This window comes from Taudactylus pleione, unplaced genomic scaffold (genome assembly GCF_031769625.1).
Source record: "Taudactylus pleione unplaced genomic scaffold, aTauple2 ptg001412l, whole genome shotgun sequence".
NCBI lineage: Eukaryota > Metazoa > Chordata > Amphibia > Anura > Myobatrachidae > Taudactylus > Taudactylus pleione.
In genome coordinates, this window is record NW_028285812.1 from 144,270 (window position 1) to 161,194 (window position 16,925).

A 16,925-nucleotide genomic window follows, 5' to 3' on the forward strand; every position below is an offset into this window, starting at 1 on the left:
ACAATATAATAACTGTGTAGTAATAATACTGGTTGGTGAAGCAGTTTGGTGGATTGGTGTACAATATAATAACTGTGTAGTAATAATACTAGTCGGTGAAGCAGTTTGGTGGATTGGTGCACAATATAGTAACTGTGTAGTAATAATACTAGTCGGTGAGGCAGTGTGGTGGATTGGTGCACAATATAATAACTGTGTAGTAATAATACTAGTCGGTGAGGCAGTGTGGTGGATTGGTGCACAATATAATAACTGAAGTAATAATACTAGTTGGTGCAGCAGTGCGGTGGATTGGTGCACAATATAATAACTGTGAAGTAATAATACTGGTTGGTGAAGCAGTTTGGTGGATTGGTGCACAATATAATAACTGAAGTAATAATAATGGTTGGTGAAGCAGTGTGGTGGATTGGTGCACAATATAATAACTGTGTAGTAATAATACTAGTCGGTGAGGCAGTTTGGTGGATTGGTGCACAATATAATAACTGTGTAGTAATAATACTAGTCGGTGAGGCAGTTTGGTGGATTGGTGCACAATATAATAACTGTGAAGTAATAATACTAGTCGGTGAGGCAGTTTGGTGGATTGGTGCACAATATAATAATTGTGTAGTAATAATACTAGTCGTTGAGGCAGTTTGGTGGATTGGTGCACAATATAATAACTGTGAAGTAATAATACTAGTCGGTGAAGCAGTTTGGTGGATTGGTGCACAATATAATAACTGTGAAGTAATAATACTGGTTGGTGAAGCAGTTTGGTGGATTGGTGCACAATATAATAACTGTGTAGTAATAATACTAGTCGGTGAAGCAGTTTGGTGGATTGGTGCACAATATAATAACTGTGAAGTAATAATACTGGTTGGTGAAGCAGTGTGGTGGATTGGTGCACAATATAATAACTGTGAAGTAATAATACTAGTCGGTGAGGCAGTTTGGTAGACTGGTGCACAATATAATAACTGTGAAGTAATAATACTAGTCGGTGAGGCAGTTTGGTGGATTGGTGCACAATATAATAACTGAAGTAATAATACTAGTTGGTGGATTGGTGCACAATATAATAATTGTGTAGTAATAATACTAGTCGGTGAAGCAGTGTGGTGGATTGGTGCACAATATAATAACTGAAGTATTAATACTAGTCGGTGAGGCAGTTTGGTGGATTGGTGCACAATATAATAACTGAAGTAATAATACTAGTTGGTGGATTGGTGCACAATATAATAACTGTGTAGTAATAATACTAGTCGGTGAAGCAGTGTGGTGGATTGGTGCACAATATAATAACTGTGTAGTAATAATACTGGTCGGTGCAGCAGTTTGGTGGATTGGTGCACAATATAATAACTGTGAAGTAATAATACTAGTCGGTGAAGCAGTTTGGTGGATTGGTGCACAATATAATAACTGTGTAGTAATAATACTAGTCGGTGAAGCAGTGTGGTGGATTGGTGCACAATATAATAACTGTGTAGTAATAATACTGGTTGGTGAGGCAGTTTGGTGGACTGGTGCACAATATAATAACTGTGAAGTAATAATACTAGTCGGTGAAGCAGTTTGGTGGATTGGTGCACAATATAATAACTGAAGTAATAATACTAGTTGGTGGATTGGTGCACAATATAATAACTGTGTAGTAATAATACTGGTTGGTGAAGCAGTTTGGTGGATTGGTGTACAATATAATAACTGTGTAGTAATAATACTAGTCGGTGCGGCAGTGTGGTGGATTGGTGCACAATATAATAACTGTGTAGTAATAATACTGGTTGGTGAAGCAGTTTGGTGGATTGGTGTACAATATAATAACTGTGTAGTAATAATACTAGTCGGTGAAGCAGTTTGGTGGATTGGTGCACAATATAATAACTGAAGTAATAATACTAGTTGGTGGATTGGTGCACAATATAATAACTGTGAAGTAATAATACTAGTCGGTGAGGCAGTTTGGTGGATTGGTGCACAATATAATAACTGTGAAGTAATAATACTAGTCGGTGAGGCAGTTTGGTGGATTGGTGCACAATATAATAATTGTGTAGTAATAATACTAGTCGGTGAGGCAGTTTGGTGGATTGGTGCACAATATAATAACTGTGAAGTAATAATACTAGTCAGTGAGTCAGTTTGGTGGATTGGTGCACAATATAATAACTGTGAAGTAATAATACTAGTCGGTGAGGCAGTTTGGTGGATTGGTGCACAATATAATAATTGTGTAGTAATAATACTAGTCGGTGAGGCAGTTTGGTGGATTGGTGCACAATATAATAACTGTGAAGTAATAATACTAGTCGGTGAAGCAGTTTGGTGGATTGGTGCACAATATAATAACTGTGAAGTAATAATACTGGTTGGTGAAGCAGTTTGGTGGATTGGTGCACAATATAATAACTGTAGTAATAATACTAGTCGGTGAAGCAGTTTGGTGGATTGGTGCACAATATAATAACTGTGAAGTAATAATACTGGTTGGTGAAGCAGTGTGGTGGATTGGTGCACAATATAATAACTGTGAAGTAATAATACTAGTCAGTGAGGCAGTTTGGTGGATTGGTGCACAATATAATAACTGAAGTAATAATACTAGTTGGTGGATTGGGGCACAATATAATAATTGTGTAGTAATAATACTAGTCGGTGAAGCAGTTTGGTGGATTGGTGCACAATATAATAACTGTGAAGTAATAATACTGGTTGGTGAAGCAGTGTGGTGGATTGGTGCACAATATAATAACTGAAGTAATAATACTAGTCGGTGAGGCAGTTTGGTGGATTGGTGCACAATATAATAACTGAAGTAATAATACTAGTCGGTGAAGCAGTGTGGTGGATTGGTGCACAATATAGTAACTGTGTAGTAATAATACTAGTCGGTGAAGCAGTGTGGTGGATTGGTGCACAATATAGTAACTGTGAATAATACTAGTCGGTGAAGCAGTGTGGTGGATTGGTGCACAATATAATAACTGTGTAGTAATAATACTAGTCGGTGAAGCAGTGTGGTGGATTGGTGCACAATATAGTAACTGTGTAGTAATAATAATAGTCGGTGAAGCAGTGTGGTGGATTGGTGCACAATATAATAACTGTGTAGTAATAATACTAGTCGGTGTAGCAGTGTGGTGGATTGGTGCACAATATAGTAACTGTGTAGTAATAATACTAGTCGGTGAAGCAGTGTGGTGGATTGGTGCACAATATAGTAACTGTGAATAATACTAGTCGGTGAGGCAGTGTGGTGGATTGGTGCACAATATAGTAACTGTGAATAATACTAGTCGGTGAAGCAGTGTGGTGGATTGGTGCACAATATAATAACTGTGTAGTAATAATAATAGTCGGTGAAGCAGTGTGGTGGATTGGTGCACAATATAGTAACTGTGAAGTAATAATACTGGTTGGTGAAGCAGTGTTTTGGATTGGTGCACAATATAATAACTGAAGTAATAATACTAGTCGGTGCGGCAGTGTGGTGGATTGGTGCACAATATAATAACTGTGTAGTAATAATACTGGTCGGTGCGGCAGTGTGGTGGATTGGTGCACAATATAATAATTGTGAAGTAATAATACTAGTCGGTGAAGCAGTGTGGTGGATTGGTGCACAATATAATAACTGTGTAGTAATAATACTAGTCGGTGAAGCAGTGTGGTGGATTGGTGCACAATATAATAACTGTGAAGTAATAATACTAGTTGGTGGATTGGTGAACAATATAATAATTGTGAAATAATAATACTGGTCGGTGCAGCAGTGTGGTGGATTGGTGCGCAGTATAATAACTGTGTAGTAATAATACTAGTCGGTGCAGCAGTGTGGTGGATTGGTGCGCAGTATAATAACTGTGTAGTAATAATACTAGTCGGTGCGGCAGTGTGGTGGATTGGTGCACAATATAATAACTGTGTAGTAATAATACTAGTCGGTGAAGCAGTGTGGTGGATTGGTGCACAATATAATAACTGTGTAGTAATAATACTAGTCGGTGAGGCAGTGTGGTGGATTGGTGCGCAGTATAATAACTGTGTAGTAATAATACTAGTCGGTGCTGCTGTGTGGTGGATTGGTGCACAATATAATAACTGTGTAGTAATAATACTAGTCGGTGAAGCAGTGTGGTGGATTGGTGCACAATATAGTAACTGTATAGTAATAATACTAGTCGGTGAGGCAGTGTGGTGGATTGGTGCACAATATAATAACTGTGTAGTAATAATACTAGTCGGTGAAGCAGTGTGGTGGATTGGTGAACAATATAATAACTGTGTAGTAATAATACTAGTCGGTGAGGCAGTGTGGTGGATTGGTGCACAATATAGTAACTGTGTAGTAATAATACTAGTCGGTGAAGCAGTGTGGTGGATTGGTGCACAATATAATAACTTTGAAGTAATAATACTAGTCGGTGAGGCAGTGTGGTGGATTGGTGCACAATATAATAACTGTGTAGTAATAATACTGGTCGGTGAGGCAGTGTGGTGGATTGGTGCACAATATAATAACTGTGTAGTAATAATACTGGTCGGTGAGGCAGTGTGGTGGATTGGTGCACAATATAATAATTGTGTAGTAATAATATTGGTCGGTGAGGCAGTGTGGTGGATTGGTGCACAATATAATAACTGAAGTATTAATACTAGTCGGTGCGGCAGTTTGGTGGATTGGTGCACAATATAATAACTGTCAAGTAATAATACTGGTCGATGTGGCAGTGTGGTGGATTGGTGTACAATATAATAACTGTGTAGTAATAATACTGGACGGTGCGGCAGAGTACTGGATTGGTGCACAATATAATAACTGCGTAGTAATAATACTGGTCGGTGAAGCAGTGTGGTGGATTGGTGCACAATATAATAACTGAAGTAATAATACTAGTCGGTGCGGCAGTGTGGTGGATTGGTGCACAGTATAATAATTGTGTAGTAATAATACTAGTCGGTGAAGCAGTGTGGTGGATTGGTGCACAATATAATAACTGTGTAGTAATAATACTAGTCGGTGAATCAGCATAGTGTATTGGTGCACAATATAATAACTTTGAAGTAATAATACTAGTCGGTGAGGCAGTGTGGTGGATTGGTGCACAATATAATAACTGCGTAGTAATAATACTGGTCGGTGCGGCAGTGTGGTGTATTGGTGCACAATATAATAACTGCGTAGTAATAATACTGGTCGGTGCGGCAGTGTGGTGGATTGGTGCACAATATAATAACTGTGTAGTAATAATACTAGTCGGTGCGGCAGTGTGGTGGATTGGTGCACAATATAATAACTGTGTAGTAATAATACTAGTCAGTGAAGCAGTGTGGTGGATTGGTGCACAATATAATAACTGTGTAATAATAATACTGGTCGGTGAGGCAGTTTGGTGGATTGGTGCACAATATAATAACTGTGTAGTAATAATACTGGTCGGTGAGGCAGTGTGGTGTATTGGTGCACAATATAATAACTGCGTAGTAATAATACTGGTCGGTGCGGCAGTGTGGTGGATTGGTGCACAATATAATAACTGTGTAGTAATAATACTAGTCGGTGCGGCAGTGTGGTGTATTGGTGTACAATTTAATAACTGTGTAATAATAATACTAGTCGGTGAGGCAGTTTGGTGGATTGGTGCACAATATAATAACTGTGAAGTAATAATACTAGTAGGTGGATTGGTGAACAATATAATAACTGTGTAGTAATAATACTGGTCGGTGCGGCAGTGTGGTGGATTGGTGCACAATATAATAACTGAAGTAATAATACTAGTTGGTGAGGCAGTGTGGTGGATTGGTGCACAATATAGTAACTGTGTAGTAATAATACTGGTCGGTGCGGCAGTGTGGTGGATTGGTGCACAATATAATAACTGTGTAGTAGTAATACTGGTCGGTGAAGCAGTTTGGTGGATTGGTGCACAATATAATAACTGTGAAATAATAATACTGGTCGGTGAGGCAGTGTGGTGGATTGGTGCACAATATAATAATTGTGAAATAATAATACTGGTCGGTGCGGCAGTGTGGTGGATTGGTGCACAATATAATAACTGTGTAGTAATAATACTGGGCGGTGCAGCAGTGTGGTGGATTTGTGCACAATATAATAATTGTGAAATAATAATACTAGTCCGTGACGCAGTGTGGTGGATTGGTGCACAATATAATAACTGCGTAGTAATAATACTGGTCGGTGCGGCAGAGTACTGGATTGGTGCACAATATAATAACTGCGTAGTAATAATACTGGTCGGTGCGGCAGAGTACTGGATTGGTGCACAATATAATAACTGCGTAGTAATAATACTAGTCGGTGCGGCAGTGTGGTGGATTGGTGCACAATATAATAACTGTGTAGTAATAATACTGGTCGGTGAGGCAGTGTGGTGGATTGGTGCACAATATAATAACTGTGTAGTAATAATACTAGTCGGTAAAGCAGTGTGGTGGATTGGTGCACAGTATAATAACTGAAGTAATAATACTAGTCAGTGAAGCAGTGTGGTGGATTGGTGTACAATATAATAACTGTGTAGTAATAATACTGGTCGGTGCAGCAGTGTGGTGGATTGGTGCACAATATAATAACTGTGTAGTAATAATACTAGTCGGTGAGGCAGTGTGGTGGATTGCTGCACAATATAATAACTGTGTAGTAATAATACTGGTCGATGCGGCAGTGTGGTGGATTGCTGCACAATATAATAACTGTGTAGTAATAATACTGGTCGATGCGGCAGTGTGGTGGATTGCTGCACAATATAATAACTGTGTAGTAATAATACTGGTCGGTAAGGCAGTGTGGTGGATTGGTGCACAATATAATAACTGTGTAGTAATAATACTAGTCGGTAAAGCAGTGTGGTGGATTGGTGCACAGTATAATAACTGAAGTAATAATACTAGTCAGTGAAGCAGTGTGGTGGATTGGTGCACAATATAATAACTGTGTAGTAATAATACTAGTCGGTGAGGCAGTGTGGTGGATTGGTGCACAATATAATAACTGTGTAGTAATAATACTGGTCGGTGCAGCAGTGTGGTGGATTGGTGCACAATATAATAACTGTGTAGTAATAATACTGGTCTGTGCGGCAGTGTGGTGGATTGGTGCACAATATAATAACTGTAGTAATAATACTGGTCGGTGCAGCAGTGTGGTGGATTGGTGTAAAATATAATAACTGTGTAGTAATAATACTGGTCGGTGAAGCAGTGTGGTGGATTGGTGCACAATATAATAATTCTGTAGTAATAATACTGGTCGGTGCGGCAGTGTGGTGGATTGGTGCACAATATAATAACTGTGTAGTAATAATACTAGTCGGTGAGGCAGTTTGGTGGATTGGTGCACAATATAATAACTGTGTAGTAATAATACTAGTCGGTGAGGCAGTGTGGTGGATTGGTGCACAATATAATAACTGTGTAGTAATAATACTAGTCGGTGAGGCAGTGTGGTGGATTGGTGCACAATATAATAACTGTAGTAATAATACTAGTCGGTGCGGCAGTGTGGTGGATTGGTGCACAATATAATAACTGTGTAGTAATAATACTGGTCGGTAAGGCAGTGTGGTGGATTGGTGCACAATATAATAACTGTGTAGTAATAATACTAGTCGGTGAGGCAGTGTGGTGGATTGGTGCACAATATAATAACTGTGTAGTAATAATACTAGTCGGTGCAGCAGTGTGGTGGATTGGTGCACAATATAATAACTGTGTAGTAATAATACTGGTCGGTGCAGCAGTGTGGTGGATTGGTGCACAATGTAATAACTGTGTAGTAATAATACTAGTCAGTGAAGCAGTGTGGTGGATTGGTGCACAATATAATAACTGTGTAGTAATAATACTGGTCGGTGCAGCAGTGTGGTGGATTGGTGCACAATATAATAACTGTGTAGTAATAATACTAGTCGGTGAGGCAGTGTGGTGGATTGCTGCACAATATAATAACTGTGTAGTAATAATACTGGTCGGTGCAGCAGTGTGGTGGATTGGTGCACAATATAATAACTGTGTAGTAATAATACTGGTCGGTGCAGCAGTGTGGTGGATTGGTGCACAATATAATAACTGTGTAGTAATAATACTAGTCGGTGAGGCAGTGTGGTGGATTGGTGTACAATATAATAACTGTGTAGTAATAATACTAGTCGGTGAGGCAGTGTGGTGGATTGGTGCACAATATAATAACTGTGTAGTAATAATACTGGTCGGTGAGGCAGTGTGGTGGATTGGTGCACAATATAATAACTGTGTAGTAATAATACTAGTCGGTGCGGCAGTGTGGTGGATTGGTGCACAATATAATAACTGTGTAGTAATAATACTAGTCGGTGCGGCAGTGTGGTGGATTGGTGCACAATATAATAACTGTGTAGTAATAATACTAGTCGGTGAGGCAGTGTGGTGGATTGGTGCACAATATAATAACTGTGTAGTAATAATACTGGTCGGTGATGCAGTGTGGTGGATTGGTGCACAATATAATAACTGTGTAGTAATAATACTGGTCGGTGAGGCAGTGTGGTGGATTGGTGCACAATATAATAACTGTGTAGTAATAATACTGGTCGGTGAGGCAGTGTGGTGGATTGGTGCACAATATAATAACTGTGTAGTAATAATACTAGTCGGTGCGGCAGTGTGGTGGATTGGTGCACAATATAATAACTGTGTAGTAATAATACTAGTCGGTGCGGCAGTGTGGTGGATTGGTGTACAATATAATAACTGTGTAGTAATAATACTAGTCGGTGAGGCAGTGTGGTGGATTGGTGCAAAATATAATAACTGTGTAGTAATAATACTGGTCGGTGAGGCAGTGTGGTGGATTGGTGCACAATATAATAACTGTGTAGTAATAATACTAGTCGGTGCGGCAGTGTGGTGGATTGGTGCACAATATAATAACTGTGTAGTAATAATACTGGTCGGTGAGGCAGTGTGGTGGATTAGTGCACAATATAATAATTGTGTAGTAATAATACTAGTTGGTGGATTAGTGCACAATATAATAATTGTGTAGTAATAATACTAGTTGGTGGATTAGTGCACAATATAATAATTGTGTAGTAATAATACTAGTTGGTGGATTAGTGCACAATATAATAATTGTGTAGTAATAATACTAGTTGGTGGATTAGTGCACAATATAATAATTGTGTAGTAATAATACTAGTTGGTGGATTAGTGCACAATATAATAATTGTGTAGTAATAATACTAGTTGGTGGATTAGTGCACAATATAATAATTGTGTAGTAATAATACTAGTTGGTGGATTAGTGCACAATATAATAATTGTGTAGTAATAATACTAGTTGGTGGATTAGTGCACAATATAATAGTGTAGTAATAATACTAGTTGGTGGATTAGTGCACAATATAATAATTGTGTAGTAATAATACTAGTTGGTGGATTAGTGCACAATATAATAATTGTGTAGTAATAATACTAGTTGGTGGATTAGTGCACAATATAATAATTGTGTAGTAATAATACTAGTTGGTGGATTAGTGCACAATATAATAATTGTGTAGTAATAATACTAGTTGGTGGATTAGTGCACAATATAATAATTGTGTAGTAATAATACTAGTTGGTGGATTAGTGCACAATATAATAATTGTGTAGTAATAATACTAGTTGGTGGATTAGTGCACAATATAATGGCCACTTTCAGTCTGTGAATATAATAAAGCGATACTATGTAGAGCTGATGTAAAGCAGATACATTTATGTGCAATAATTATAACATTAATCTAGTAACAATTTATTTCAATTCCCAGAAGCAGAAACCTGACTTTTATTACAACCATCTGCAACTATGGAGGGGCTGCAATTACCTCTCATTCCAACACGCCTACTAAACAGGCTCAGAAAGTGTGCTATATTATCTATATCATTTAATACACTATATTATCTGTATCATGTAATATACTATATTATCTATATCATATAATGCACCTCATTATCTGTATCATGTAATATACTATATTATCTATATCATATAATACTCTATATGATCTATATCATATAATACACTACATTATCTGTATCATGTAATATACTATATTATCTATATCATATAATACACTACATTATCTGTATCATATAATACTCTATATGATCTATATCATATAATACACTACATTATCTGTATCATGTAATATACAATATTATCTATATCCTTCAATACTCTATGTGATCTATATCATATAATACACTACATTATCTGTATCATGTAATACACTATATTATCTTTATCATGTAATATACTATATTCTCTATATCCTACAATACTCTATATGATCTATATCATATAATACACTACATTATCTGTATCATGTAATATACTATATTATCTATATCATATAATACTCTATATTATCTATATCATATAATATACTACATTATCTGTATCATGTAATATACTATATTATCTATATCATATAATACTCTATTATCTATATCATATAATACACAACATTATCTGTATCATGTAATACACAATATTATCTGTATCATGTAATACACAACATTATCTGTATCATGTAATACACTATATTATCTATATCATGTAATACACTGTATTATCTATATCATTATCTGTATCATGTAATACACTACTATATATATATATATATATATATATTGTGTGTATATATATATATATTGTGTATATATATATATATATATATATTGTGTATATATATATATATATATATATTGTGTATATATATATATATATATATATATATTATACTACACTATATTATCTGTATCATATACACTATATTGTCTATATCATACAATACACTACATTATATGTATAATGTAATACACTATATTATCTGTACCATGTAATACACTACATTATCTGAATCATGTAATACACTATATTATCTGTATCAAGCAATACACTACATTATCTATATAATATAATACACTACATTATCTATCATGTAATACACTACATTATCTATCATGTAATACACTACATTATCTGTATCATGTAATACACTATATTATCTGTATCATGTAATACACTATATTATCTGTATCATAATACACTGCAATCTGTATCATGTTATATACCATACTATCTGTATCATATAATACACTACATTACCTATATCATATAATACAGTACATTATCTGAATTATATATTACACTACATTATCTGTATTATGTTATATACTATATTATCTCTAATATGTAACACAATATATTATTCATATCATGAATGTTATACACTATATTATCTGTATCATGCTATATACTATATTATCTGTATCATGTAATACAATTTTACCCGTGTCATGTAATACACTATATTATCTGTACCATGTTATATACTATATTAACTGAATCATGTAATACAATATATTATCTGTACCATGCTATATACTGTATTATATGTAACATGTAACACAATATATTATCCATGTTACAAATGTAATACAATATATTATCTGTATTATGCTATATACTATAATATCTGTATCATGTAAAACAATGTTATCCATGTTATGAATGTAATATAATGTATTATCTGTAATATACTAGGTCATAGGTTGTCAACTGAAGGCCTCAGTTACGCCTAACAGGTCATAATCCAGGATTTCCGTCTGTGTATTCAGGTGGGATAACTATTGACCCAACAAAATAGATTAACTCACCTGTGCATGATTAAAGAAATCCAGAAAATATGGCGTGTTGGTGGTATTTGAAGACTGTTTGAGAACCACTGAATTATATTATCTCTAGAATGAATTACATTAAATACACTATATTATCTTTAGCACTTATTAAATGAAATACACTATATTACCTGTAGCATGACTATATTACTTAATTTTCTGTATCATTAACTCCCAGCATGCCCTGCAACAGATTTATCATTCCGTAATAACAAAACTGTAGCAGGGCATGCTGGGACATGTAGTTTCACAACAGCTGGAGAGCCACAGGTTGGCCAGGCCTGCTATAGAGAAACCAGGTCACCTACTCAGTGCTGCTTACCTCTAACCCTGTAGAGAAACCAGGTCACCCTCTCAGTGCTGCTTACCTCTAACCCTGTAGAGAAACCAGGTCAACCCACTCAGTGATACTTACCTCTAACCCTATAGAGAAACCAGGTCACCTACTCAGTGATGCTTACCTCTAACCCTGTAGAGAAACCAGGTCACCTACTCAGTACTGTGTACCTCTAACCCTACAGAGAAACCAGGTCACCTACTCAGTACTGTGTACCTCTAACCCTATAGAGAAACCAGGTCACCTACTTAGTGATGCTTCCCTCTAACCCTATAGAGAAACCAGGTCACCTACTCAGTGATGCTTACCTCTAACCCTATAGAGAAACCAGGTCACCTACTCAGTACTGTGTAACTCTAACCCTATAGAGAAACCAGGTCACCTACTCAGTACTGTGTACCTCTAACCCTATAGAGAAACCAGGTCACCTACTCAGTGATGCTTACCTCTAATCCTATAGAGAAACCAGGTCACCTACTCAGTGATGCTTACCTCTAACCCTATAGAGAAACCAGGTCACCTACTTAGTGCTGCTTACTTCTAACCCTATAGAGAAACCAGGTCATCTACACAGTGCTGCTTACCTCTAACCCTACAGAGAAACCAGGTCACCCTCTCAGTGCTGCTTACCTCTAACCCTATAGAGAAACCAGGTCACCTACTCAGTACTGCTTACCTCTAACCCTATAGAGAAACCAGGTCACCTACTCAGTACTGCTTACCTCTAACCCTATAGGGAAGCCAGGTCACCTACTCAGTGATTCTTACCTCTATCCCTATAGAGAAACCAGTTCACCTACTTAGTGCTGCTTACCTCTAACCCTATAGAGAAACCAGGTCATCTGCACAGTGCTGCTTAGATCTTACCCTACAGAGAAACCAGGTCACCCTCTCAGTGCTGCTTACCTCTAACCCTAAAGAGAAACCAGGTCACCTACTCAGCGCTGCTTACCTCTAGCCCTATAGAGGACCAGGTCACTTACTCAGTTCTGCTTACCTCTAACCCTACGGAGAAACCAGGTCACCTACTCAGTAATGCTTACCTCTAACTCTATAGAGAAACCAGGTCACCCTCTCAGTGCTGCTTACCTCTAACCCTGTAGAGAAACCAGGTCACCTACACAGTGATGCTTACCTCTAACCCTATAGAGAAACCAGATCACCTACTCAGTACTGTGTACCTCTAACCCTATAGAGAAACCAGGTCACCTACTTAGTGATGCTTACCTCTAACCCTATAGAGAAACCAGGTCACCTACTCAGTGATGCTTACCTCTAACCCTATAGAGAAACCAGGTCACCTACTCAGTGATGCTTACCTCTAACCCTATAGAGAAACCAGATCACCTACTCAGTACTGTGTACCTCTAACCCTATAGAGAAACCAGGTCACCTACTCAGTGATGCTTACCTCTAATCCTATAGAGAAACCAGGTCAGCTACTCAGTACTGTGTACCTCTAACCCTATAGAGAAACCAGGTCACCTACTCAGTGATTCTTACCTCTAACCCTATAGAGAAACCAGGTCACCTACTCAGCGCTGCTTACCTCTAACCCTATAGAGGACCAGGTTACTTACTCAGTTCTGCTTACCTCTAACCCTATAGAGAAACCAGGTCACCTACTCAGTGATGCTTACCTCTAACCATATAGAGAAACCAGGTCACCTACTTAGTGCTGCTTACCTCTAACCCTATAGAGAAACCAGGTCATCTACACAGTGCTGCTTACCTCTTACCCTATAGAGAAGCCAGGTCACCTACTCAGTGATGCTTACCTCTAACCCTTTAGAGAAACCAGGTCACCTACTCAGTGCTGCTTACCTCTAACCCTATAGAGGAACCAGAGAATCTAATCAGTGCAGCTTACCTCTAACCCTATAGAGAAACCAGGTCACCTACTCAGCGCTGCTTACCTCTAACCCTATAGAGGACCAGGTTACTTACTCAGTTCTGCTCACCTCTAACCCTATAGAGAAACCAGGTCACCTACTCAGTGATGCTTACCACTAACCGTATAGAGAAACCAGGTCACCTACTCAGTGATGCTTACCTCTAACCCTGTAGAGAAACTAGGTCACCTACTCAGTGCTGCTTACCTCTAACCCTATAGAGAAACCAGGTCATCTACTCAGTGCTGCTTACCTCTAACCCTGAAGAGAAACCAAGTCACCTACTCAGTGATGCTTACCTCTAACCATATAGAAAAACCAGGTCATCTACTCAGTGATGCTTACCTCTAACCCTATAGAGAAACCAGGTCACCTACTCAGTGCTGCTTACCTCTAACCCTATAGATCTCTTTGGGGACTGTGGTTTTATGCAATTGCTTAATAACGGGTGGCAACAATGGAGAAGTGACCAGTGGAGAAGTTACCCATAGCAACCAACAATGGAGAAGTGACCAGTGGAGAAGTTACCCATAGCAACCAATCAGGTTCTTGCTATCATTTTATAGAGTGTACTAGATTAATGCTACCTCAGTGCTGATTGGTTTATATGGGCAACTTCTCTACTGGTCACATACAGTCTCCATTCTTTTCACTACTTGATACATCAACCTCTAAAAGCTTTTAATTTTGGTCACTGGTTGGTGGAAAGAATTTGCTTTATCTCCGCAGGACCATGGCGCGTTTCACTGTGACCATTCGCCGCAGAGTTGCAGGGTTTTCGCCAGGGCTCCAAAAGGCTCTCGGTAAACGGTGGCACTAACAAAACCTGTATTGCAGCGTAAGCAGTGATACAGATTCTTAGCACATAATATTACTACATTTATTATGTTGATTATTTTTTAAAATATGCTAAACGTTCTTGTATTATTACCAAAATATACTATATTACCTGATTCATTAATGAAATAAACGATATTAAATTTTTCATGAAGAAAATACACTGTATTAACTCAATCATAAATTTCATATACTATATTACCTATATCATAAATTAAATACACTATATTATCTATACCATAAATAAATACACTATATTACCTTTGTCATAAATAAAATACACTATATTATCTATATCATCAATGAAATACACTATATTATCTGTATAATAAATAAATAAAATATATTATCTTTGTTATAAATTAAATAAACTATATCATCTATGTCATAATTTAAATACACTATATTATCCATATCATAAATAAATACACTGTTATCTTTGTCATAAATTAAATGCACTATATTATCTACATCTATAATTAAATAAATTATATGTATGAATAAAATATACTACATTATCTATTTCAAGAAGAAAATATACAGTATTTGAAATCATGAATGAAATACACTATATTACCTGTATCGTGGATGTAATGCACTATATTACCTGTATTAGGAATGTAAAACACTATATTATATGTATCATGAATGAAATACACTATATTACCTGTATTAGGAATGTAAAACACTATATTATATGTATCATGAATGAAATACACTATATTACCTGTATCATGTATGTAATACACTACATTACCTGTATTAGGAATGTAATACATTTTATTATATGCACAGTATCATGGATGAAAGGTACTATATTATATATTATATCTATAATGAATGAAACAAGCTATATTATATGTATCATGAATGAAATACACTATATTACCTGTATCATGTATGTAATACACTACATTACCTGTATTAGGAATGTAATACATTTTATTATATGCACAGTATCATGGATGAAAGGTACTATATTATATATTATATCTATAATGAATGAAACAAGCTATGTTATATGTATCATGTTTGAAATACATTATATTATAACTATTAAGAATTATATTCACTATATTATATGTATCATGAATGTATTACACTATATTACCTGTTTCATGAATACAGGGTTTCATTATCTGCATTATGAATGATATACACAATATTATATGTATCGTAAATGAAATTAACAATATTGTATCTAACATGAATAAATACACAATAGTATCTATAGCATGAATAAAATACACTATTATCTACATCATAAATTAAATAAAAATACATTTTGGAACCATTAAGAAAATCCACAAAATGGTATCTATTGTAAATTATATATACAACATTATTTGAATAATAAAAGTAAACAATATAATATTGTCATTAAAAAAATATGTAGTTTTATATCTATATGCTATGAATGAAATACGGTGATATAAATGAATAATATATATATGATCTATACTAGGAGTACAATACAATGTCATGTAGTAGAATATAGAATATACAATAGGATATGTAAAGTGAATGAAATACACGGTGTTATGTATATAATGAATTAGTCTGTGAGAGATACAAGGCTGCTTAGATGCAGAGATAAAGTATACGATTATTGGTGTACTATATACTGTGTAATATAGCCGGGGTGAATGCAGTGAGAGGAGATTGCACATTATATACACTATAATCCCCCAGTCCCGTATCTCTGTATAAAGCTTAATAAATCACGATTAGTCTGTGCCCGCATACAGATACGCAGAGAGGACACACAATATAATATAATATAATGTAATATAATATAATATATTATAACAGCATGTGCAGTGCGGGGAGAGGACAGATCACTACCGTCCTCTGTACTGTATACTGTAGCTCCGAGTTATACAGAGATGTTATACACAGGAGAGAGGACACACAGTATAACATAATATAATATAACATAACATAATATAATATAATATATTATATTATAACAGCATGTGCAGTGCGGGGAGCGGACAGATCACTACCGTCCTCTGTACTGTATACTGTAGCTCCGAGTTATACAGAGATGTTATACACAGGAGAGAGGACATACAATATAACATAATATAATATAACATAACATAATATAATATATTATATTATAACAGCATGTG